Raw genomic sequence first — 25,508 nt, 5'->3', positions numbered from 1 at the left:
TCCCAAAGTCAGCGGCAGGAATTCAGATGAATACGCCATCCGGCATAGCAGCCTCAGACCCCTACCTCGTCAAAGCCACGCTGGGATTCTCTGCAGGGCCAGGCTGGGAGGGACTGAGCCCTCTCCTCCTAACCGGACCTTTCTCGGCCCCATGGATTGCCCCCACCGGCCCAGTTGACTTTCTCTGCTCAGCCAGTGCTGAGTGTGGTCAACCGCGTGGTCGCCTTGCAGAAAGGAAGAAATGCTGTCTTTAAGTTTTTCTATTTGATGCTCCTTTTTTTTTAAATTTTATTTTATTTTTAAACTTTACAAATTGTATTAGTTTTGCCAAATATCAAAATGAATCTGCCACAGGTATACATGTGTTCCCCATCCTGAACCCTCCTCCCTCCTCCCTCCCCATACCATCCCTCTGGGTCGTCCCAGTGCACTAGCCCCAAGCATCCAGTATCGTGCATCGAACCTGGACTGGCAACTCGTTTCATACATGATATTATACATGTTTCAATGCCATTCTCCCAAATCTTCCCACCCTCTCCCTCTGCAACAGAGTCCATAAGACTGTTCTATACATCAGTGTCTCTTTTGCTGTCTTGTACACAGAGTTACTGTTAGCATCTTTCTAAATTCCATATATATGCGTTAGTATACTGTATTGGTGTTTTTCTTTCTGGCTTACTTCACTCTGTATAACAGGCTCCGGTTTCATCCACCTCATTAGAACTGATTCAAATGTATTCTTTTTAATGGCTGAGTAATACTCCATTGTGTATATGTACCACTGCTTTCTTATCCATTCATCTGCTGATGGGCATCTAGGTTGCTTCCATGTCCTGGCTATTATAAACAGTGCTACGATGAACACTGGGGTACACGTGTCTCTTTCCCTTCTGGTTTCCTCAGTGTGTATGCCCAGCATTGGGATTGCTGGATCATAAGGCAGGTCTATTTCCAGTTTTTTAAGGAATCTCCACACTGTTCTCCATAGTGGCTGTACTAGTTGGCATTCCCACCAACAGTGTGAGAGGGTTCCCTTTTCTTCACATCCTCTCCAGCATTTATTGCTTGTAGACTTTTGGATGCTCTTTCCAAATGACTTATTCTAGGGATTTGGTTTCCTTGGTGGTGAACTCCTGTCTTCAGAGGGACAGGAGCCTCCGTGAAGTCAGGGATAGGACGGTGGATGCCCTGCGGCTGAGCCCTTGGGTGCCACCCTGCTTCCATCAGCATCAGCTGATCTCAACAAACAAATGCGTTCACCTGTTCTCCTCCTAACTCTCCTCTTGGCTATCGCTTGCCCTCCCATTTCTTCTCCCACAGGGTGTGTGTCCCTGCGTGTGCCTGTGAGCAGGGGAGGGGAGGGGCATGAGCTCTCGCTGTTTCCCTTAGAAATCTGGACTCTTGATGAGGTATTATTACTTGCTAGCGGATCTCTGTGGAGAAGGCAATGGCACCCCACTCCAGTACTTTGCCTGGAAAATCCCATGGATAGAGGAGCCTGGTACGCTGCAGTCCATGGGGTCGCTAAGAGTCGGACACGACTGAGCGACTTCACTTTCACTTTTCACTTTCATGCATTGGAGAAGGAAATGGCAACCCACTCCAGTGTTCTTGCCTGGAGAATTCCAGGGATGGGGGAGCCTCGTGGGCTGCCGTCTATGGGGTCACACAGAGTGGGACATGACTGAAGTGACTTAGCAGCAGCAGCAGCGGATCTCTGCCAACTCCAAGGTGTAAATCACAGCTCCTCACAGATCTTTTAGTTCAGCTCAGTCGCTCAGTTGTGTCTGACTCTTTGCAACATCATGGACTGCAGTACGCCAGGCCTCCCTGTCCATCACCAACTCCCAGAGTTTACTCAAACTCATGTCCATTTAGTCGGTGATGCCATCCAATCATCTCATCCTGTGTCATCCCCTTCTCCTCCCACCTTCAATCTTTCCCAGCATCAGGGTCTTTTCAAATGAGTCAGTTCTTTGCAGCAGGTGGCTAAAGTATTGGAATTTCAGCTTCAACATCAGTCCTTCCAATGAATATCTAGGACTGATTTTCTTTAGGATGGACTAGTTGGATCTCCTTGCTATCCAAGGGACTCTCAAGAGTCTTCTCCAACACCAGAGTTCAAAAGCATCAATTCTTTGGCACTCAGCTTTCCTTATGGTCCAACTCTCACATCCATACATGACTACTGGAAAAACCATAGCTTGACTAGACGGACCTTTGTTGGCAAAGTAATGTCTCTGCTTTTTAATATGTTGTCTAGGTTGGTCATAGCTTTTCTTCCAAGGAGCAAGTGTCTTTTTATTTCATGGCTGCAGTCACCATCTGCATTGATTTTGGAGCCCCCCAAAATAAAGTTTGTCACTGTTTCCACTGTTTCCCCATCTATTTGCCATGAAGTGATGGGTCCAGATGCCATGACCTTAGTTTTCTGAATGTTGAGCTTCAAGCCAAATTTTTCACTCTCCACTTTCACTTTCATCAAGAGGCTCTTTAGTTCCTCTTTGTTTTCTGCCATAAGGGTGGTGTCATCTGCATATCTGAGGTTATTGATATTTCTCCCAGAAATCTTGATTCCAGCTTGTGCTTCCTCCAGCCCAGCATTTCTGATGATGTACTCTGCATATAAGTTAAATAAGCAGGGTGACAGTATACAGCCTTGACGTACTCCTTTTCCTATTTGGAACCAGCTTGTTGTTCCATGTCCAGTTCTAACTGTTGCTTACTGACCTGCATACAGATTTCTCAGGAATCAGGTCAGGTGGTTTGGTATTCCCATCTCTTTAAGAACTTACCACAGTTTGTGGTGATCCACACAGTCAAAGGCTTTGGCATAGTTTTCTGGAACTCTCTTGCTTTTTTGATAATCCAATGGATGTTTGGCAATTTGATCTTTGGTTCCTCTGCCTTTTATAAAACTAGCTTGAACATCTGCAAGTTCATTGTTCACATACTATTGAAGCCTGGCTTGGAGAATTTTGAGCATTACTTATTAGCGTGTGCTGCTGCTGCTGCTAAGTTGCTTCAGTCGTGCACCAGGCTCCTCCACCCATGGGATTTTCCAGGCAAGAGTACTGGAGTGGGGACTAGCGTGTGAGATGAGTGCAATTGTGTGGTAGTTTGAGCATTCTTTGGCATTATCTTTCTTTGGGATTGGAATGAAAACACCCTTTCCAGTCCTGTGGCCACTGCTGAGTTTTCCAAATTTGCTGGCATATTGAGTGCACCACTTTAATAGCATCATCTTTTAAGATTTGAAATAGCTCAACTGGAATTCCATCACCTCCACTAGCTTTGTTTGTAGTGATGCTTCCCAAGGCCCACTTGACTTCACATTCCAGGATGTCTGGTTCTAGGTGAGTGATCACACCATCGTGATTATCTGGGTAGTGAAGATCTTTTTTGTATAGTTCTTCTGTGTATTCTTGCCACCTCTTCTTAATATCTCCTGCTTCTGTTAGGTCCATACCATTTCTGTCCTTTATTGAGCCCATCTTTGCATGAAATGTCCCCTTGGTATCTCTAATTTTCTTGAAGAGATCTCTAGTCTTTCCCATTCTATTGTTTTCCTCTATTTCTTTGCACTGATCACTGAGGAAGGATCACATATCTTTACGAGCAACAAAAATTGCCTTTAGTGGTTAATCACTATGTATGCACAGGGTTAAGAGCTTTATTCATGACCTCATTTAATCCTTCACTACACCTTCTAAGCTAAGTGTGATTATCAACTTCATTTTATAGCTGAGGATAAAGACACACAGAAAGACCTCAAATAACTTATTTAAGGTCACAGAGCTACTGAGTTGTCAAGCCAGGATAGAAGCCCAGATCTGTCTGTGTCTACTGCACCCTTTACCACCACATGCTATAATTTTTAAATGTAAATATTTAAACCAAGTTTATATTAAATTTACTATAATTGCACAGTAACACATGAATGTTATTCTTGTGGAAAATTAAAACTGCCTAGATAGAGCTGGAATCCTCTTTGATCAAATCCCCTATTTTTTGTTACTTTCCCTCATTCGGTGGATAATTATTCTGTTTGGCTAATATAATTTCAGACCTTTTCCTATATATTTACATATATCTAGATATATGCTTGAGCTTCTCAGGTGGCTCAGTGGTAAAGAATCCACCTGCCAATGAAGGTGATACCTGGGTTGGGAAGATCCCCTGGAGAAGGAAATGGTAACCCACTCCAGTATTCTTGAGTGGGAAATCCTAAGGGTAGATGAGCCTGGTGGGCTATAGTCCTTGGGGCTGCAAAGAGTCAGGCATGACTTAGTGATTAAAAACAACAAACAAAAACAAATATGTGCATAGAAAACATCAGCAACACTTGCTTTTCAACAACTCATGGAATCATGCTTACAAGCACCATTCTGGAGCTGCTTTTTTTTCATAACAGGTCTTGATTCTCTTTCCATGTTAAATGTAGCAGATTCATTCATTCCTGTCACAGCCTAAAATTTCATGTTATGTGTATATATCATAGTTTTCTGTTTTGTTGGTCATTCCCCAATCAGTGAACATTTGAGTTGTTATCAAATTTCCATTATCATAATGTTTCAACCAAGATCCTTGGACATAGCTCCTTGTTCAATTTTGTGAGTATTTTTTTAGGGCACAGGAAGTGGGATTGCTGTGTGATAGAGTTTGAAAATTTTAAATTTCAATAGATACAAGCTAATGATCCTCCACAGTGGCTGTGCCAATAGATAACTTCAACAGTTGTTACACACAAGTTGAAGGAAAAATACTGTCTCTCCAGTGAGGACTGCACAAGAGAAAATGGGCTTAAACAGTAATAGGACACACACACAGGTAACAGGCGGTGAGTGATGTGACTTCACAGACTTCTAGTTGGGCAGGTGACAATTTCTTTGAGCCTCAGTCTTCACATCTGCAAAATGGAAACAGTGATTTCAGTAACTCAGAGGGCTATTGTGAGGATTACTTGAGATGATACATGAAAAATTCATCAGGTATGACTGTACACATACTTGATAAGCTAATGTAGTTATTATTAGCTTCAGGGGAAGGAAAAGAGAATGGAGGAGGATCAGGACTGTCTTTTTCTAGAAAATCTTTAAGGACAGTAAGCTTATGTCTGGGCTGGACCCAGGAGCTATTCCCTTGAGACAGAAAATTAGGTGACAGTGCACTGATGCTCAGCCAATTTAAAAGTAGAGCTAAAGGCCACAAGCCATGACCTTGAGCTTGACAGGCCCAGGAATGGTTGAAGACCATGCAGCATGAACATTCATTACCTTCTTATAAAAATTACAAATTCATGGGAAATGCTTTTGATGTTTTTGCCCTTGAAATATCTTGACTTTTAAATCCTAACTTCCTTGATATTCTGTGTGGCAAATATTCAGGATTTTAGTCCATCACGACAATGTTAGTAAAGTAATAATGCTTTATTTGGTGAGTTTTATTTTCCTATCAGCATGGCATAATCAGCTTGGCTCTGACCTTCACTTGGGATGGGTAACCCTGAGAAAGTTGTGCAAACATTTTAAGTCCCAATCCTTTGAATAACTGCATGATAATACTGTTTATAAGAAAAGCTAATGCTTTTTATGGAACACTTAAAATGTACCAGACATCATGCTAATTAATCACTTAATGTGTGTTACTGGGTTATTATCTAATTTAATGCTCACAATGAGTAGAAGTAGGTGGTGGTCCCACGAGGCAAATCTGGGTTCAAATCCACTATCATTAACTGAGCCCAAGTGCCAGGCTGGGCCCAGGTCTCTTGGGGTGTAGTCTTCTCTTGGGTCTGGTAGGTGAGAGGCAGTTCTTGGCTTGAGAGGAAGCAAAGGTTGTCACGCACTCCTGACCTGCTTCTTGGAAACCTTCATTGGGATTGAAACCAGAGCTCTTGAACCATCTTGAGCTTCCTATCTGTCTATTTATTTTTGGCTGTTCTGGGTCTTCAGTGCTGTGGGGGCTACTCTCTAGCTGCAGAGGACAGGCTCTAGGGTGTGTGGGCTTTGGTAGTTGGGCTCTAGAGCACTGGCTCAGTGATGGTGGTGTGCTGGCTTAGTTGCCCTAAGGCATGGGGAAACTTCCTAGACCAGGGATCAAACCCCTGCATGGGCACGTGGACTCTTCACCACTTAACCACCAGGAAAGCCCCATCTTAAGCTTCTTAAACCACCATCTCCCTTCTCCATCTTTCCCTACACCAAACTCCAGATGCCAAAGCAGCAATGCCGAGCCCAGTCCCCCTTTTTCCAGCTTCTGAACCTCTGAAACCCAAGTGGCAGGGGGAATACCACAGGAGGAGCTGTACCTCAGCATCTGGGCGCCTTGGAGCCCATCAGAACTGGCTTCCCGTCAGACAGGAGTGCTGAGAACAGGCCCGTGAGGGCACGCCAGAGGTCAGGTGTGGTGGTGAAGTTTGGAGACTTGCGCTATGAGGACAAGCCTATGCTTGGAGCCAAAGAGAGATGGAGACAGAGAAAGAAGGGGCTTCTGAAGAAGTCTATATGCTTTGCTTGGTGACCATCCCCACCCTGGTGACTCAGTTGTCCACCCATCGCCCTGGGACCATGAACTCCCTTCTCGGGAGGTGACAGATGTCTTACTGTCCTCATTGGGCAAACTAGCAGCTCATGTGGGAGCTCTGCATGTTCAGGTGCCTCCTGGAAACTCCTGTTCCCTGAGCGAGCAGGACATGGGGGGAGCTGGTCGCAGGAACGTGGGTCTCTCTGGGCTTTAGAGGCTCTTTATCTGTAGGAAACCAGACATCCCAGGGCCCTTTCACGGTCATGTCCAACAGCTCTTGGCTCATCGCCATCTTGAAAGGAAACCCATTTCTGGTGGGGGTATGCCTGGGAGCTGTCCCCTTCAAATTCAGCCCAGAGTTCTGGCCCAGGGTATGGCTGACTGAGCACAGGATTGGGAGCCCCAAGACTAGCTTCGATAGTCGGTGACCCTGGGCAGGTCTCTTTGGTGCTGAGCTTCAGTTTTCTTCTCAGTGGAGTGAAGGGCTGGCTGAGTGGGGAGGTGGTTGCCCCACAGTGGGTGAGGTTGAAGGCAGTGAACCAGCTTCAGCAGAGGAGGCGTGTCTCTTCCTTGGTAAAATTGACAAATAGAACTCTCTTTGCACAAAACTGACCTCCTCAGAGGTCCTAACACAAAGCGAGTGAGTCTGAGGGTCTCATACAGTGTGAGGAGCGTCTGGGTTTCCAGACCTCTGTCTTCTCAGGGGAACTGTTTCTAGGGTGCCTAGCTGTCCCAGTTTTCCCAGGACTAAAGGAGTCCCAGGAGGGTGTCGGGGATGCAACAGGCTAGAGGCCAGAGGAAAAATGAGAACATGAAAAGTGAGGCACAGAGAGGTGAAGTGACTTGCCCAAGGCCACACAGCAGTAAGAAGAGCCAAAATTTGAACCCAGGCAATTTTTTTTTTAATTTTTATTTTTTTAAATATAGATTCATTTATTTTAATTGGAGGCTAATTACTTTACAATATTGTATTGGTTTTGCCATACAATTTTTTGAGTGGTAAAATTGGGAAAGACGGGCAAAACGCATCAGATTGGTCACCCTGACTCTTCCCCATGCTCGCCTCCTAGAGGCCTAGGGCAGGACCCTTCTGCCTTTGGCCTTGGGCTAAGTTCAAACCCACTTGCCCTTGGCTCTGACCCACTGGAGTCTAGCACTGGACCTTGCTTTTCTTACCCACGGGCTTGGTTTCTTTCTCTCCTCTGTACCTGCTCAGTCTCATCTCCATCACCCACTCGAGTCAGACAGTCCTGGATTTCGACCCTTGGAGAAGTTACTTGACCAGGTATTCTCATCTGTACAGCTTAAAATGACACATATTGTGCTCTCATCAGGTGCCAGGAAAAGTGCTAAGAACTTTCCATATCTTAACTCATTATCCCTCACAGCAATCTCATGAGTGTTATTATTATTTGTGCTATCAGGCATTATTATTATTATCTGTATTAGTCAGAGTTCCCCAGAGAAACAGAACAGACATCTATTTGTCTGTCTGTCTATCTACCTGTCTATCTATCTACTGGAGAGATTTGCCTTAAGGAATTGGCTCTCATGATTAAGGAGACTGGGAAATCCAAAACCTGTAAGGAGGGGGCCGCATGGAGCAGAAGGCTGGAGTCCAGGAAAGAACTGATGAGCTTGGAAAGTGAGGCACAGAGAGGTGAAGTGACTTGCCCAAGGGCACACAGCAGTAAGGAGAGGAGCCAACATTTGAACCCAGGCAGTTTTTCCTTCAGAGCCTAAGCCCCTAATTACTATTGTAAATGGCCTTTGTAATATGGGGCTATGATTGTAACTATTACCTTGCTGAGTTCTTGGGAGGATTAAAATACATACATTATGTACTTGGTGACTGGCAGAAAGGAGAGTCTCAATACTTGTTACTGGCCTTCTCCCTGAACTTTTCTGTTGCACAAAATGAGGCAGGTGGCCACAGATAGTCTGGTTACTATTGCTATTAGACTCAAAAGGCTCAGCTCCGCTGAGGAGTGGGTTTTTAGCCAGGGGCGCATGTGCATTACACGTGCTTATGATGTTGGATGGCTGGAGGCCGCGGGGCTGCTGAGTCAGTGACCTGCATTCTTCTGTGTGTCTTTAAACCAGAGCAGGGCCAAGCCCTCAACTAGCCAGGAGCCTGGAGAAAGATAACAGGGTGTGAGGCAGTTTGTAAAGCCCAGGGCCCTGCAGCCAGCAGGGAGAGAGGGGCCAGGTGGCTTCAGGGCCCTTTGGGAGCCTGCCCTTTGTCCGGGGCTGTGGCCTTGGTATGCGCCCAGCCTGGTCTCTGCTGCCAGACACCGTGTTCATTGGTAGAATGTAGAACTGGTCAGATGGTGATCCATAAGGCCACCTCACCTGACCTTCCACCCCAGTTATCGGTCCGTTTGACCTGAGACTCAGGATGAAATGATTGAACTGCTGGCTGTGGTATGTGCAGGTAACATTTATGCTCCCATCTGCAAGCTGTCGTGCAGACTTGGAGGGGAAGCCACCCAAGGCACAGAGGTGAGCTCTGGCGCCAGCAAGTCTGGGCTCAGATCTTGACTCCATTTACTACCTTTGTGACACTGGTCAAGCCAATTGACCTGTCTAAAGCCTTAGACTCTTCTCTAAAGTAGGGGTAATATGACTGATCTCTGAACTGGTTGTTTCAGTTACAAGGGCTCACACGTGTCAAAGGGCCTGGGCTCCTCTGTTGTCTCTGCTTGGAATCACTCCTCATCTGCTTAAAACGCTGCTCTGGGGCCACCTTCTCTGACTATCTGCTTTGTATTCTTTGAGTCTAGAAGCATCAAGAAGGGCTCATAGCACCTTTGGCTGGCCCCATGCTTGGAGCCTAGGTTTAGAGTGATGGACAAACCCAGGCTGGATTCCTGAAAGGGGGACCAAATTGGCTGGGACCCAGACAGTGGTGACAGTCTCCCTGCAGGGAGAGCACCCCACGCTGCTGGGGTGGATTCTTGTACATTTCAGTTATATCTCCTGGGAACAAGTCCTGGCTGGTTTTGGTTGATTTTTTTTTTTTTTGACTTTCAAGATATAGCACATGAATTTCAAAATTTCAAAGCCCTCTAGGCAATATGCAAATGGTTTTAATTTGAGGTGTAACAGACAGGTGGAATTGACTCTAGAAAGCCAGCACTTTTTTGATTCCTGCCATATGATCTCTGAAAAGCAAGATGATTCTTTCAGTTTATAGAATATTTTTTGGCCTCTTCTGTCCTATGATTTCTCTAGGCTGTGGTGTTGAGGAAAACATTTAATGAGAAGCTTCTAAGAAAAAGGAAGATTCTCCTTGCGTTGGGTTATGGCGCATTGTTTCCTGTGTTGGTTTAGCAGGAGCGGGTTAGGGGCTGTGGTCTGCATGGCAGGGTGTCCATCCTGGATCAGAGAGGAAGATGCCAGGCAACTCCGGGCCTTCCCCTAGGACTTGTTTTGATCCTTTCTCGTCACACTTTCCTTTTTCTTTAAGTTCTCATGGTTTTGTATGTGTGGTGGGGGGTGGGGGGCTGGAAGGACCATCTGACCCTACAGAACAGACCTTGGCTGAGTAACTGGAATTAAGATAGTGATTAAAAGCATGAGCTTCTGGGATGGAATTTGTGGATTCAAATCCTGACTTTTCCCACTACCTGTTCTTGTGGCTCTGGGTACTTCATTTAACCACCCTAAGGCTTATACCTGTAAAATGGAAATAAAACCAGCATCTGCTTCATTTTGCCAGGGTGAAATACATTCATTAGGTAACGCATACAGTACAGCACATGATACTTAAAAACTCCCTCACAGAATGTTTCCTTCTTGGTTTCATGTATTATTAACCAACTTGGGAGCTCCAACCCACCAACAAGTCATGGGTCCTGTTGTGACCCCAAATGGTGCTGAGTGCTCTGTGGGGAGACAAGAGAAAGATCAGCCTCATTTCTTGGCTCTAAGGAGCTCTAGGAGAGACAAGACTTATACAAGAATAGAAAATCATGAGCTAAACAGCTAAGCCAGTGTCTAATAAAATGCTAAGCTGAATGAACCTTAGTGATGGGAGAAGTTGAAATTCAGGGAAGGAGGCCTCTATAGAAGCAAGGAGGTGCCCAGCATTTATTGAGCACTTACTATGTGCTGGCTTCACACAACTGGACCCTATTTTACTCACCAAGGGACACTGAGGCTCAGACACACGAAATAGCCCACTTCCAGGTAGAATTGGCTGGAGTTGGCACTGGAGTCTGGATGATGGAGAGTGGACCTGAGCTGACCTGGAGAGAGGGGTGGGGTGCAGAGAGGCAGAGGTTGAAGGGGATCTCTATTCCTCGGTTTGCTGCCTTATTCCTTGGTTGCTCCCCTGAAGCTGTGCCCTGCCCCCTAGAAAGACATGAGAAGTGCTGCCTGGGGCCCACTGCTGGTCTAGCCATGCCGGGCAGGCTGTGGGCATTGGTGCCAGCCGGTGCTGGCTGGTGGAGACCACATACGGCTCCTACTGTGCCACAGCCCAGCAGTGAAACCCGACACGCATCTTGGCTCCACAAGGTGCTGGGCATTTGCCTTCTTATCAGGCTGGGCACATTCCTTGACCAAGTGACCACCTGGGTTGCCGGTCAGGGTAGGTCTACTTCCGGCTGTGTGTGGATTCCCATTGCTGCCTGTCCTGCAAGGTTAGCATTTTTGAGAGTCTGGCCTGGTGATGTGGGGGCTGGCATTGGGGGTGTGCTGCCTTGACTGCTGTCATTAGTGTGACTGAGGCATCTGGCATCCTGGGACAAGTGTGGTTCTGGTAGAGAGGACCAGGCTTTGAATCCTGCCCACCTTTCTTGATTGTACAAGCTGGAGCAGATCACCTCACCCCTTTAGGCCTCACCTTCCTTTGCCATAAAATGGAAATGGTAAAAAAAAAAAATACCCACTCTCAGTTTCATTTTGAGTATCAAATATTATAAGGAGCTTGACCTATCTTGCTAGGTGCTCCATAAAATTAATAATCATTTTTAACGATAATCATTGCCTCTGGAATATTGAGAGCTCTGAGCTCTAAAATAGTGCTCAGAAGGGATTAATACAAGTATGTGGTATGAGGCTGCCTCTGTGTCTTTCTTGTGCAGACTTGGTAGAGACCCAGCTTCTAATCCTTAAATGGGAGAAGGAATTTGAGCCTGTGGAAATCCTGCGCTCCAGCAGATTGCTCAGGAAGATTGTGTGACTGTAATAAAACTTTGCCCCTACAAAGTCTGTATTGGGCTGACATGTGTCTTGAGGAGAGTTTAGCTCGAAGGCATCACCCAACAGGGTGCTCTAGCGATCATAATGGGCAAATGCCCACTTCTCATCTGTCATATCTGGGGCTCAGTGGAGAGAGAGCACTGTAGGTGTCAGAGCACTGGGGTTTCAACTGTGGCTTGCCATCGGGTGACCCAGGGCATGTTCCTCCACTTCTTTTAGTCCCCTTCTCACGTCAGGAGGTCCTCTGCCCTCTCTCGTCCTCGGCATTTACAAGAGCCTTGCGAGGTCAGCATTATGATGATGGTTTGTGTGTGCGTGTGTGCGCACGTGTGCTCGGTCATGTCAGATTCTGTGTGACCCCATGGACTGTATCCTGCCAGGCTCCTCTGTCCCTGGGATTCTCCAGGCAAGGATACTGGAGTGGGTTATCGCCTCCTTCTCCAGGGGATCTTCCCAACTCAGGGATCCAACCCGCGTCGCCCATGTGTCCTGTGGACTGGCAGGTGGATTCTTTACCGCTGAGCCACCTGGGAAGCCCACTGTTAGTGAACAATCAAACTTGGGTCACTTAGTGACTTGCCCAAGCACTCCTGTAAGAAACCCAGAGTGAAAACAAGGTGTTGCACCAGGCTTGAGCTTCGTGTTGAAAACTTTATCCAGATTCCCCGGGATCCTCTGGAAGAAGTTCTGGGCCAGTGGTCCAGTTTGAAACCTTTAGTCCTTCCTTTGGCATCTTAATCACTGTGCTTTTCCGAATGAAATTCCTCTTCTCTGGTAACACTAACTGGCTGTTTGCATAGTGTATCTTTGAGAACAATCTCAGGCCCAAACCCTGTCATTTTATGAGAAGTTGGTTAATTATAAGGCGCTGCCAAGCCTGCAGCATGGAACAGATAGGGCAGACTGACTATTTTCGGGGGTTGTAAAAATTCTCTGGATGGCTATTGCCAAAAAAAATTTCTAAAATGGACTGCACGGTGGTTCTAACAGAGACATTTTTGGGGAGGGAAAGTCCAGCTTTATGGAGTCACTAAGAATAGTGCAGGTTGACCTGGGGTTTTGATTCCAATCAGTTCAGTATGAAATCAGCTTTATTCTCAAAAACATGGCCGATCAGCCTACAGCCCTGAAGTCCCAGTCATGTGAACTCAAGGCACTTTTGGTGAGAGTTTGGAGGTAGTTCGGGTAGATTTAGGCTTATCTTCTGAGTTTTAATAAGTCGAATGACCCCTTAGGCGGCAGACCCACGAATTAAACATAAATTTCATTTTCCTCCAGGAAACAAACAATTCACAGCAGCCGGAGATTCTGTGCTTTTTGTGGGTGCAGCCTTAGCACCATTTTCTCCACCTGGGCCCTACCCTGGTCAGCAGGAGCTCACGGCAGGGCAGCTGAGCGGGAGTGGGGAGGAAGAGGAGCCGCAGGATGGACTGCACTTATCGGGAGGTGACTCTGAGACCTCTGCTCGATCTGAACTTGCTCAGCTCCCAGCTTGGAGAGACAGGGGCAGACAATCCCGACTCCACACGAGGAGATGAGGTTGGCAAAAGAGGCAGCTAATGGCTGCGTGAGTTAGGCCGAGACTGGAGGCACAGTGGTGTGATTGGCAGGTTTTGAGACTGTAACCTGGGAGCTGGCTGACCTCTTAGCTTCAGCCCTCTGGCCCCTAGATGGGTACCATTCTCCCCCCACACACACTTCATGGAATGTAAGTGAAGGGAACCAGAGGATCAGGAGTACTCCTCAAAGTGTTCCTTGAAGCAAAGGTGGCCGAGTTTTGCCCTTCCCAGTCCCTCAAGCTGACGAACCCATCAGTCTCTCTTTGAGTGTCTACCTCTCCTTCCTGGCTTAGGCGGTGGGTTGTCCCTTTTCCAAGAGGCATCCCACAGGGGATGTTCTAATATCCTCACTCTTGTCTCTTTTTCAGTCTTGGAATAGGGTCCTTGTCTTCTCCTCTCCCTCTCCTCCCCTCACTCTCATCGGTTGCTGTCTTTGTCCTCTTCCTTTAACCTCTGTCCCTCTTCTTCTTTATTCTCTTTCCCCAGCCCTTTCTCCTTCCTTGTTTTGATGTGTTGATTTTGCTTCCTACCCCTGACAGTCTTGCCTCCTTAACAGAACTAGGGGCTCCCTGAGGCCAAGGACCACGACTTGAACTTGCATCCTATCCGGCATATGGAGAGACCCTCTTGAACCAATTGTCAGGGTGGTTCTCAGTGAGTCTGTGTTCCTCCTGGCCTGTGACTCCACTTCGGAGTACTTCCTTCCCTCTCCAAGCCCTCCTGGACTGCTTTCCTGGGCTGTGGCTCCTCTGGGGCAGCTTCAGTAGCTGACAGGGGCTTGCCTCTGCCTTGGCTGGCCTGTCCTATCCTCAGCCCCATTTCCATTGCCAGCTGCTGGTCTCCGCTGCACAGACCCCTTTCAGCAGCCGACGAGCTCTTGGACAGCGACTAGGCAAGGCTGAAGTTCCCCATTCTCTGCCATTTCTTTATTCCTCTGCTGGCAACAAGAATTCTCAGTGACTAGGAACACTAAAAAAGATCTGACCCAGCCTGTCTGAAAAAATAATGCAAACAAAATAAAAACTGAATTTGTTGAACTCTACTTATAAGATACTATTGTAGACAAACATATATCATTATCCAGCTTTAACAGTGAAATCTTGGCTTTTCATGGCTGGAGACTGATGGAGACTGAGGCCAAAATGCAGAAGGTGAGTAGCAGTGGCAGTCAGAAAGTCTCCACAGATGGTTTAGTTGAAACCCTAAGGTAAACAGCTCATTGCCAGGCATCTGGTTAGCTGCTTCATGTGCCTTTTCACTGAGTCCTCCAGCAATCCTAGGAGGCAAGTGAGTGCTAATTTTTTTGCCCATCTTAGACACCAACTACTGAAGCTTAGGAAGAGTTAAGCAGTTTATCCAAAGTAATGTGCCTAGAGATTTAAATCTGGGGTGACTCGGGTTGGTGCTTACGTTCATAGCCACTATATGGTACTACCTCCAAAAGCAAGCACAGTATCAAGTTTGGAAAGCTTTCAGGAATCAGGCCCTGGAGTGAGACAATCCAATCCATAATGAGCTCTCAGATGAATAAATCATCATGTTTGCCTCTGTAGATGTTTATATGTTTGGGTCTATTAGACTAGCCCTAAAAAGTATACTGTTTTTACTTTTAGACACTATTACTATGGTTTGTGTAGCTGCCACAGATGAATCAACATCTCAGTCCCTTGCTACTCAGAGTGTGCTTGAAAGACCAGAATTGTCAGCCTCAGCTGGGAGCCTGCTAGAAATGCAGGGTCTCAAACCCCACCCCAGACCTGCCCAAGCACAATCTCCACTCTAGGAGCCCCCAGGGGCCCATATGCACACGGGGTGAGCTGGGCTCACAGCTTTGCCCTGTGGGGGTTACCTACGCAGTTGAAGACAGAGCTAGTTGATTTATGATTCAGTCCACCCAGTTTTCCAAAGGAGCACAACATTTTATTATTTAAAAAATATTAAGCCACTTCTGATGTAACTGATAACCCTGACTAGCTCATAAAAACTAACCATTTAAAAACATTTCTGTTAAACAGTGGAGTTTACCTGAATCCAAATACCTGGGCATACCTCAAGTACCTCATTCACTGAACATCACCTGCTCTCTTTCTAACAACTTCTGAGTCACTCGACAGGAAGAAGTCCTTGAAAGTGGCTCATTTTAGCCAGCTGCGCACACTATTAGAGAAAAGAATAAGGATAATTACCACTTACTGAGTACTTTCTACTGGGGGTCTATAGTGCGTTATTTGTAATCCTATTATTTTTAGGGGTGGCATGGGACCTCAACTTTTGCATCTCTTCTGGTTTATTTTGTAGAAGAGAATTTCATATAAAATTGTGAGGTTTTATTGGCAGGGACTATCTTAGTCATCCTTCTACCTGAAGAGTGCTGGGTACAGAATTTTATATAGAGAAGTTGCACAGTAAGCATTTTTAAAAAATAAAGGACAGTCCAGCAACTCCAAGCTCCTCCTAAGGACGTTTCTTAAAGAGGCCTTTTGATTTTTCTTTAAGACATTAAAAGTAATTCCATGGTATCATTTGAAACAGAGCTCTACTGGAGCAGTTTCCTCGCAGAGAACCATGACAATAGCTGACCAAATTCTCTTTGTTCCCTTTCTGTTCTGCATCAAGTTTTAACCACAGCTTTTCATTTCAGCCTTTTATTTTTGTCAGTCAGAGATGCTTTCATTCTGCTGATGCTGTGTCCATGGATGAAGAGTGGGTTAGTGGTATGAACCTCAGGAGAACTCTGTTCCAGAACTCTGTTCTAAGGCCTTTCCTAGGGCAAGGGGGTCATAGACTATGGGCTTAGACAGATTTAGGTTTGAATTATGTTCCTCTAACTTCCTGACCTGGTATTTGACTCAAACTTTCTGAACTTTAGTTTTCTCATCTATAAAATGGGATACCGCTGCTGCTAAGTCACTTCAGTCGTGTCTGACTCTGTGTGACCCCATAGATGGCAGCCCACCAGGCTCCGCCATCCCTGGGATTCTCCAGGCAAGAACACTGGAGTGGATTGCCATTTCCTTCTCCAATGCATGAAAGTGAAAAGTGAAAGTGAAGTTGCTCAGTCGTGTCCGACTCTTAGCGACCCCATGGACTGCAGCCTTCCAGGCTCCTCTGTCCATGGGATTTTCCAGGCAGGAGTACTGGAGTGGGGTGCTATTGCCTTCTTCGAAAATGGGATACTAACTTAGTGGCTGGTTTGGGGGACCAAATGAGCTAGTGGCAGGTAGGTAGCCTAGCAGGCACAAAATAACTGGGGAGCTCCATCTGCACAATGACCAGCTGAAGTCAGCAAGACCATGATTTTCCCCTAAAGAAGAGAGAGAACAGAAAAACCAGATAGTTAGAAAAGTCTTTCCCAAAGGAATGGATAAAACTCTTCTCAGACCCTGGCAGCAATGACAAAGCTCTCACAATCCCCATTCTCTCCAAGAGAATGGATGGCCTCTTGTCTCAGTGTCTTAGGGCATTTGCAAAGATCTTGGATGCTCTGGTCATGCAATGTGACCGGACTTCCTGAGCCTTTTTTAAAATTTTTAATTGAAGTATAATTGACTTATTATGCTGCCAGTCCCAGGTGTACAAACAGTGAGTCTATATTTCTGTACATTACACGATGATCACTACAGGAAGTCTAGTCACCATACAAAGTTATTGCAGGGTTATTGACTATATTTCTCACGTTGTCCTGGTGACAAATATGAGCTCCTTTTGATCAACTCAAAAAAAAAAAAAGCATTCCACAAGTTGTTCCCAGGACAAAACCAATTTTGAAGAGTTTTTCTGAACGAGTAGGTTTTACTCCATTGGTTTGTGTGCTTGGGTCACTGAAGCCCAGAGGGGTCAAGGCACTTGTCCAATATCTCAGAGCAAATAGTCGGTAGAAGCAGGAATCAAGCCTAGGTCGGTCTGCTCCAGAGGTCGTAAGTCTGGGCTGTATGGAGTGGGGTCTGGGAAACGGGATTCCCACTCCCCTCCTCCTCCTGCAGGAAGAAGACAGATGGCAATCTCCTTTCTTCCCTTGCACAGGTGGGAGGGAACACGGAGGCTCACGCTCCGCATGGCTACCCAGATCAGCAGGCTCAGTTCTGTCCTGCCCAGGTGGCCTCCTCCAGGCAATCAGCCAGCATCCCTGCACCCCACCCCCCACCCCCAGCCCCTCTTGGAACAGGGAGGGAATAGGATGGAGGGGGTAGATTGGGGGAGTTCCTCCTCCAGCCATTCCCATCTCATGGAGAGGAAGCCTCAGGGAAGGACAACCAAGCCCATTGTAGCTTTGATCCTTCCTGCAAAACACTGGGAACACAGAAAACCTCAGCCTTTTCATTTTCGTATTCACAAAGCTCGGTGAGTGAGAGCTTAAAAACTTGTGGAGGAGACCTTTAGAGAGGCCACAGGGAGGACACTCCCCACCCCCTCTGCCACCATCTGAGTCTAGCTCTGCTTGCTAAGCCCGTGGCAGAAACAAGTGGCTCAGACGAGCCTGGCTCCTCAGACCCAGCTCAGACTGGCTGCAGCCAATGTGTGCTGCGCTGGAGGGAGGAGATTGGGATCAGGAGCCCCACGGCTCTCACCTGCCACACCCTTCTGCAGGTCCTCAACCCACTGCACTGCCCTGGGCCCGGACTCCAGTGAAAGGTTAGAAGGATGTCCTTGTGGTGTCTTTCTGTTTCAGGTCGAGGGTGGCAGACAGAGCGGTTTACTCAGGCTAGGGAGATGCTCAGGCTGGAGCCCTCTCACTTGATGGGGCCACTCTCTATGCCCTCCCCTTGCTGGGCTGTTGGAGCAGTTGGAGGCTTGCGGTGTAGGAGCAGGCTACCGCAGAAAGAAGAAACATTCCTGTGGCTTCCTCAGGCCCAAATGTACATGAAATAGAGACCCAGAGCCCCACAGAGAGTAGGTGGGTGTTCCCACCGCCTGGTTCAGTGCCTCAGTGGAGACGCGAGGAAGGTTACCCAGACAGAGCATGGCAGGAGGTCATCTGAACAAGTCTGATTGCATGTCCCAGCCACCGAAAGTCTTTTTGCAACATGAAGCAAGGAGCCACACAGAGAGAAGTTCAAAGGAAATAAGTGTTCACATAATGTCAGGCCCAGATTCCTTCTGGGTCGGAATTCTCTGATAGTATCAACCAGAGTGGGAGATGTTTACTGTTGGCCAGGATCTGTGCTTTTTATGAAACTTTAAAAAGTGCTTTTCAATAACCTTAGGAGTTTTGAAGGGCTACCAAAGGCTGGATTTTCTATTTGTCCTTTAAGGGGAACTAAACAATTAGGCCCATGTCCCTTCTGCCTCTTGCTCCCCGACCGCTCCTGCCCCCCAAGTCGTCTCTTCCTCAGTAGCTCCTTGTTGACCTGTAATGGCTTTTTGTGCAATAAAGAACTTCTCTGCCAGAAGACAGTCCTGTCCTGGGACAAGTAACTTTGCTGCTCTGGACTCAGTTTCCTCGCCTGTGGAATGAGGGTTGATTGGACAAAACCACTGGTTCTCAACACTGACTCTGCATTAGTATCTTCTTGGGAGGAGTCCCGAGAACATCTGAATGCTTACTTCATAGATACCCATACACCATGACACATAAATGCACACATGTATAAAGGGTGAAAGCGGCATAAGATTTGTAGTTTAGTTAACAGCATTGTACCAATATCACCTTCCTGATTTTGCTATTGTACTGTAATAAAAAGATGTCAGTCACCATTGACAGAAGCTAGGTGAAGGGTGTATAGGACTCCAAGTATTTAGTATTATTTTTGCAACTTCTTGTACTTTGAAAATACAGAGTTGAAAAAATTCCTAATGCCCAAATTCCACCCCAGAGATTATGATTCATTTGTCCAGGGCTTGGATATCAGTGTTTTTCAAAACCTCCTTGGTGACTGTAATATGCAGCCACAGGGTTCAGAGCTCCTGAAATAGATGATATCTGGAATCCTTTCCAGCCCTAAAATATTATCAGCCAAATTAATCTCAACCCTTCCTCAAACTATTTATATGTTCAACGTGTAGGGGTCATTTTTATTTTTAAGTTTATTACCCACTGCATAAAGGTGTTCTTTAATTTGTCCTAAAGTTACCCCTTGTCTGAGTGACCTACACTTTCATTCTCAAGCACTATCATCCTCTAGCTGGATCTTGGAACTGCTGCTTCTAATTGATGTCCTTTCCCCAGGTTTCTTGCCTCTGCCATGGTTGACATTCATGGGCAGCAGTTCATTTCTCATTCACCCTAGACCACAAGCCCCTGCTTAGATGTGGCCAGCTCTGCACAGGTCTCACCAGATAAGGGTGAATTAGGCAGGCCTCCATTTAAATTCTCTTTACTTTATTCTCTGTACTTCCACCCAAACCTCTATGGGGAACCAGACTTTCCTGAACCATTGAGGTTAATCAATAGGAATTATAACATGGGAAATGAAAGATTCAAACCTAATGCTGAATGGGACTGTGCTTGGCATTTGAAAAAGAAACAAAAGCACCTCAAAGTTAAATCTCTCACAGGGAGTCCACTTGAGGATTTGCCCCTGTTCTAATGCTAAATCCCCTGTCCTCTGATGAACAGTCTTTTCAGAGAACACACATTTTTTGCACAACCACAGTGAAATTGTTACCCTATCCACCTTTAGGGAAGGTGTCATCCACGTACAAATTTATCTCTTTCAGTTATAGGGCAATCCTAGTAATTGAGTAACGCCCAGAAGAGCTCTTCTCAAAATCTGGCTTATTCAACCTCGAGTTACACAGCATGGGAGAGATGTGGGCTTCGCTACGACAGATCTCTGTGGGCTTTGACAGGTCTAGTCCTGACAGGCTAAAGGCGAATGTTTTCTCTTTGCTCCTGATCACCCAGGTGTAAATAAACAGATGTCTCTCTCTCTCTCTCACATACACATATTTTCCAGGGACCAAGTGCACGTTCTCTATCCATATTAAGCAAGAGAAACTGTTTTCTGAATGGACACAGATTCCTGCCCTCAATGAGTTTAGAACTTTATTATTGTGCGAACCTATCTCCTCTCAGATTTGTTCATCTTCCAGCTCCTACATCTTGCCCAGAGGCCTACTGGGAGTAAGAAATGGGTTATGTTCCCTGCCTTTTAAAGCACAGAGCCGCCTAGCCCTGAATACCCTGCACCCCTGTCTTGCTGCACTAAACTCTAGTCTTTAGGGCTTTGTGATACCCTGCCCCTGACCAACTCTTGTTTCTTCAGCAGGGCATCTGTATTCTTCATCCATATGAAGAAGCGAGGAAGTGTGAAGGTTAATTTTCTTGAGCAGCCATGCCAACGTTGTGCAGGCATCACAGAGGGTTTGAGGATTTAAAAATCGTTGTAAGTCCATGTTTATTTTAATCTATAATAGTCAGAGTTTTCATTGGCTTTGATTCTAATTTATTTAACCTTCATCTTTCTAGAATGAATAATCACTTTAAAAACCATTTTCTACTGAAAAGAGGCACTGCATGGCCCCTCTCCTCAGCTCTGCCTGGCTCCATCATTCCAGTTATCTTTAATTGTACCTTGCTCTCTGATGTCTACTTGCAGTCTTAGGCCAGCTGACAAATGTCACTGCTCTGGGCCATTGATCGAGGTAATGGTTTCCAAATGTTTACTACTTTAAACTTTATCTCATCTCTCTCAGGCTTTAAGGTTTGACCCTAATATAAATTTCCTAAAAATCTGAAAATCAGTCCATGCCCATCCTCCCAGTTTTAAATTTTAAAAATCACATCCTTATTTCTTGTGTGTTTTTAAATTTAATTAAAAATTTTTATTAGAGGATAATTGCTTTACAATGTTGTGGAGGTCTCTGATGTACATCAGTGCAAATCAATTATCATATTTATATGCCCTTCCCTCTTAAGCCTTCACCACGATTTTGCACCTCTAGATCATTACAGAGTGCCAAACTGGGCTCCCTGTGTTACATAGTGGTTTCCAACTAGCTATCTGTTTTACACATCAGAGTGTATACATGTCAATGCTTCTGCCTCTCTGTGCCCACTAGTCCATTCTCTACGTCTCTCTTTTAAATTTTTGACTGAATTTTGAAGGCATGTAATCAGTCTTGCACATGATAAGCACTTAATCAATATTTTGCTTTATTAATGTACCTAATGGTTCTGAATGGACTTTCCTGGTGGCTCAGACGGTAAAGCATCTGCCTACAATGTGGGAGACTCGGGTTCAACCCCTGGGTTGGGAAGATCTCCTGCAGTAGGAAATGGCAACCCACTCCAGTATTCTTGCCTGGAAAATCTCATGGACGGAGGAACCTGGTAGGCTATAGTCCATGGGGTCGCAAAGGGTCGGACACAGCTGAGTGACTTCATTTTCACTTTCAAGGGTTCTGAATAACAAAATTATTCATTCATTTGAACTTATATTTGTAACCTTATTAAATGTCTCTGTGGTATGAGGAACTGGATACAAATATTCGTGTCCAGATACACATGCAACTTTTAGGGCAAAGATCAAATTCCAAATAGATTATTCCTCCACGTCTAATGCATGGAATGCATGCTGAGACTATTAGAAGGTCTGACTGTGGCATCAGATAAACAGAATTTGAGGACTCTGTCTTGATTTATAGGTTGTGTGACCATGGGCAAGTTATTTCATCTCTCAAAACAGCAATTTTATCATTGAGAAAAATGAGACCATTATAGTGTCTATCTTGTGTGGTTGTTTGAAGATTAAACGAGATAGGGCCCACTGCGTTGGCCCACAGAAAGAACTCAGTCCATATAAGCTATTATTAAAGCTTCTGAGTTCTTCCAAGTTACAAGGGAACAATCCAGACACGGAACATCAGTGTTATTTCGTTTTATTTTTAATTGGAGGATAATTACTTTACAACATTGGTTTCTGCCATACATCCATATCAGTGTTTTAAGTGTAGACAGAGGACCACCTAAATCAGAATCAACCAACGACTTACTGAATGAAAAAAAAAAAGAATCAACTTAGATACATTTAAACAGGCAGATGCCTGGGCCCTACCACTGACTTACTGATCATGCTTTCTCACACCGAGGTGCTATTGTTCAGTCACTCAGTCCTGCCCAAACCTTTTCGACACCATGGACTGTAGCACGCCAAACTTCCCTGTCCTTCATTATCTCCTTGAGCTTGCTCAAATTTATTTCCATTGAGTCAGTGATGCCATCCAACCATCTCATTCTCTGTTGCCCTCTTCTCCTCTTGTCCTCAATCTTTCTCAGTATCAGGGCCTTTTCCAAAGAGTCTTCACATCAGGTGACCAAAGTATTGGAGCTTTAGCTTCAACATCAGTCTTTCCATTGAATATTCAGAGTTGATTTCCTTTAGGACTGACTGGTTTAATCTTGCTGTCTCAAGGGGCTCGCAACAGTTTTCTCTAGCACCACATTTTGAAAGCATCAATTCTTCGGTGCTCAGCCTTCTTTATTGTCCAACTCTCACAACTGTATGTGAGTGACTATTGGAAAAACCATAGCTTTGACCACGTGGACCTTTGTTGGCAAGATGACGTCTCTGTTTTTTAATACCCCGTCTAGGTGTGTCATAGCAAGGAGCAGGTGTCCTTTAATTTCGTGGCTGCAATCACATCCACAGTGATTTTGGAGCCCCCCAAAATAGAGTCTGTCACTGTTTCCACTTTTTCCCATCAATTTGCCATGAAGTGATGGGGGTGGATGCCAGATCTTCGTTTTTTGAATGTTGAGTTTCAAGCCAGCTTTTTCACTCTCCTCTTTCACCTTCATCAAGAGGCTCTTTAGTTCCTCTTTGTTTTCTGCCATAAGGGTGGTGTCATCTGCATATCTGAGGTTATTGATATTTCTCCTGGCAATCTTGATTCCAGTTTGTGCTTCATCCAGCCTGTACTCTGCACAGAAGTTAAACAAGCAGGGTGACAGGTTAAACAAGCCTTGACGTACTCCTTTCCCAATTTTGAACCAATCTGTTGTTCCATGTCCGGTTCTAACTGTTGCTTCTTCTTTTTTTTTTTTTTTTTTTTTTTAATTTTAATTTTTTATTTTTTTCTAATTTTATTTTATTTTTAAACTTTACATAATTGTATTAGTTTTGCCAAACATCAAAATGAATCTGCCACAGGTATACATGTGTTCCCCATCCTGAACCCTCCTCCCTCCTCCCTCCCCATACCATCCCTCTGGGTCGTCCCAGTGCTCTAGCCCCAAGCATCCAGCATCGTGCATCGAACCTGTACTGGAAACTCATCTCTTACATGACATTTTACATGTTTCAATGCCATTCTCCCAAATCTTCCCACCCTCTCCCTCTCCCACAGAGTCCATAAGACTGTTCTATACATCAGTGTCTCCTTTGCTGTCTCGTACACCGGGTTATTGTTACCATCTTTCTAAATTCCATATATATGCGTTAGTGATTCTTAACCTGCATACAGACTTTTCAGGAGACAGGTAATATGGTCTGGTACTTCCATTTCTGTAAGAATTTTCCACAGTTTGTTGTGATCCACACAGTCAAAGGCTTTAGCATAATCAATGAAGCAGAAGTAGATGTTTTTCTGGAATTCTCTTGATTTTTTTTTATGATCCAACGGATGTGGGCAATTTGATCTCTGGTTCTCTGCCTTTTCTAAATCCTGCTTGAACATCTAGAATTTCTCAGTTCAAATACTGCTGAAGCCTAGCTTTAAGGGTTTTGAACATAATTTTGATAACAATTGTGAAATGAGTGCAATTGTACAGTAATTTGAGCATTCATTGGTATTGTCTTTGGGATTGGAATGAAAACTGACCTTTTCCTGGGCACCTGTATTTTATCCAGCTTCTTAGGCATCTATTGATGAGAAGCGTTCTGGGCTGTCTCAGAGCTGCTGTGCAGCTCCCATGTCACTGTGTGAGCTGCAGTGGGTAAGAGGCTAGGTGGACTGTGTCCATTGACTTTGTAGCGTGTCAGGTGTTCTGTGGCCCCAAATTTTTGCAAAGATCTTAAGGACCATTTTATATGCTTTGTGCTCAGTCATGTCTGACTCTTTGCAAACCCATGGACTGTATATAGTCTGCCAGGCTCCTCTGCCCATGGGATTTTCCAGGTAAGAATACTGGAGTGGGGTGCCATTTTCTATTCCAGGGGATCTTCCCAACCCAGGGGATTGAACCTGCATCTCTTGCATCTCCTGCATTGGCAGGCGGATATTTATCCACTAGCACCACCTGTGAAGTCCATTTTAAAGTTGGAGTTATTCATCATAATACACAGTAGAGATTTTAGCTCTTGTCTCACATTTTTAAAAAATGAATCTTTTTCCATGTCAGATTTAGGGGAAAAATTAAAGGACATGTGAAGAAAGAACCAGATACAAGGAAGCAGGAAGTGCTCTCAACGCTGCAAGGTCACCGATTCAGAAAGCAGAGGATAGAAGTGGGGAATGAAAAAAAGAATGGCATCCAGGAAAGAGATTTTGGTGCCAACCACTGGACATCTGTGTGTTCTTTGCTCTTTGTCTCTTTGGGGCAGCTGCTGGGGGTGGGTACAAGGTGTGCAGGGGCTTTGGGCTGTGTGCACAGACATTTGTTGACAATAGACCAGTTTCAGTTTGGTTTGAAACTATTAAAATTTTATTTTTATTGGTGTCTCAGAAAGGCAGTGATTGTTCTGTTCCTCTGGCACATCTATCCCAGAGGCAGGTTGTAACTCGTCCTGTTTGCCCAAGCCTTAGTAGAGTCCCCAGGGAAGGGACAGTCAGATGGTGTCAGTTTGAAAGCAAATGTGTCTCCTGATGAAAAGAAACCCACTGAGGTGCAGGCTTGTCACCTTCTTCCCCTCCATCTTCCAGCTCTTGTGCTTGGCGTCTTTTTTCCTGTGGACAGTCCGACCCAGCTGGAAAGCTCTGACTATTTGTAGGCAGCTGGGAACACAGTTTTGTGTCAACAGGGAGGTTGGGGTTTAATGGAGAATGATTCCTCAGGCTCCTGAGCAGTCTTTCACAAATGGCAGCTCAAACGTTTCACCAGTGGAGAGTAGGGAGCACTTCTTGGTATTTTTCAGACCCAAGCGCAGCCACTTATTGGCTGCGTGACAGTGGGCAGGTGGCTTAACTTCTCTGAACCTCAGACTTCTCATTTTGCTATCAATGTTATTGTGAAGATTGAGATGATGTGTGAGAAGATCAATAGACAATTCTGGCACATAGGAAGGGCTCGGAAAATGGTAGCTGTGGCCAGTACCAGTGGTACCAGTATTGCTTCCA

The 25,508-nt window shown here is 45.4% G+C and overlaps 1 long non-coding RNA gene across 1 annotated transcript; it reads left to right on the top strand.

Moving 5' to 3' along the window:
• The first annotated feature begins 17,824 nt into the window (after nucleotides 1-17,824).
• Nucleotides 17,825-25,074, top strand: LOC112441564 (uncharacterized). Its single transcript, XR_003029380.2, has 4 exons — nucleotides 17,825-17,924; nucleotides 20,498-20,617; nucleotides 20,701-20,876; nucleotides 24,574-25,074. It is a non-coding gene; the product is annotated as an uncharacterized lncRNA (long non-coding RNA).
• The last annotated feature ends 434 nt before the right edge of the window (nucleotides 25,075-25,508 follow it).

This window comes from Bos taurus, chromosome 15 (assembly GCF_002263795.3).
Source record: "Bos taurus isolate L1 Dominette 01449 registration number 42190680 breed Hereford chromosome 15, ARS-UCD2.0, whole genome shotgun sequence".
NCBI lineage: Eukaryota > Metazoa > Chordata > Mammalia > Artiodactyla > Bovidae > Bos > Bos taurus.
The sequence above is the reverse complement of the archived record's forward strand: the minus strand, read 5'-3'. Positions and strand labels throughout refer to the sequence as shown.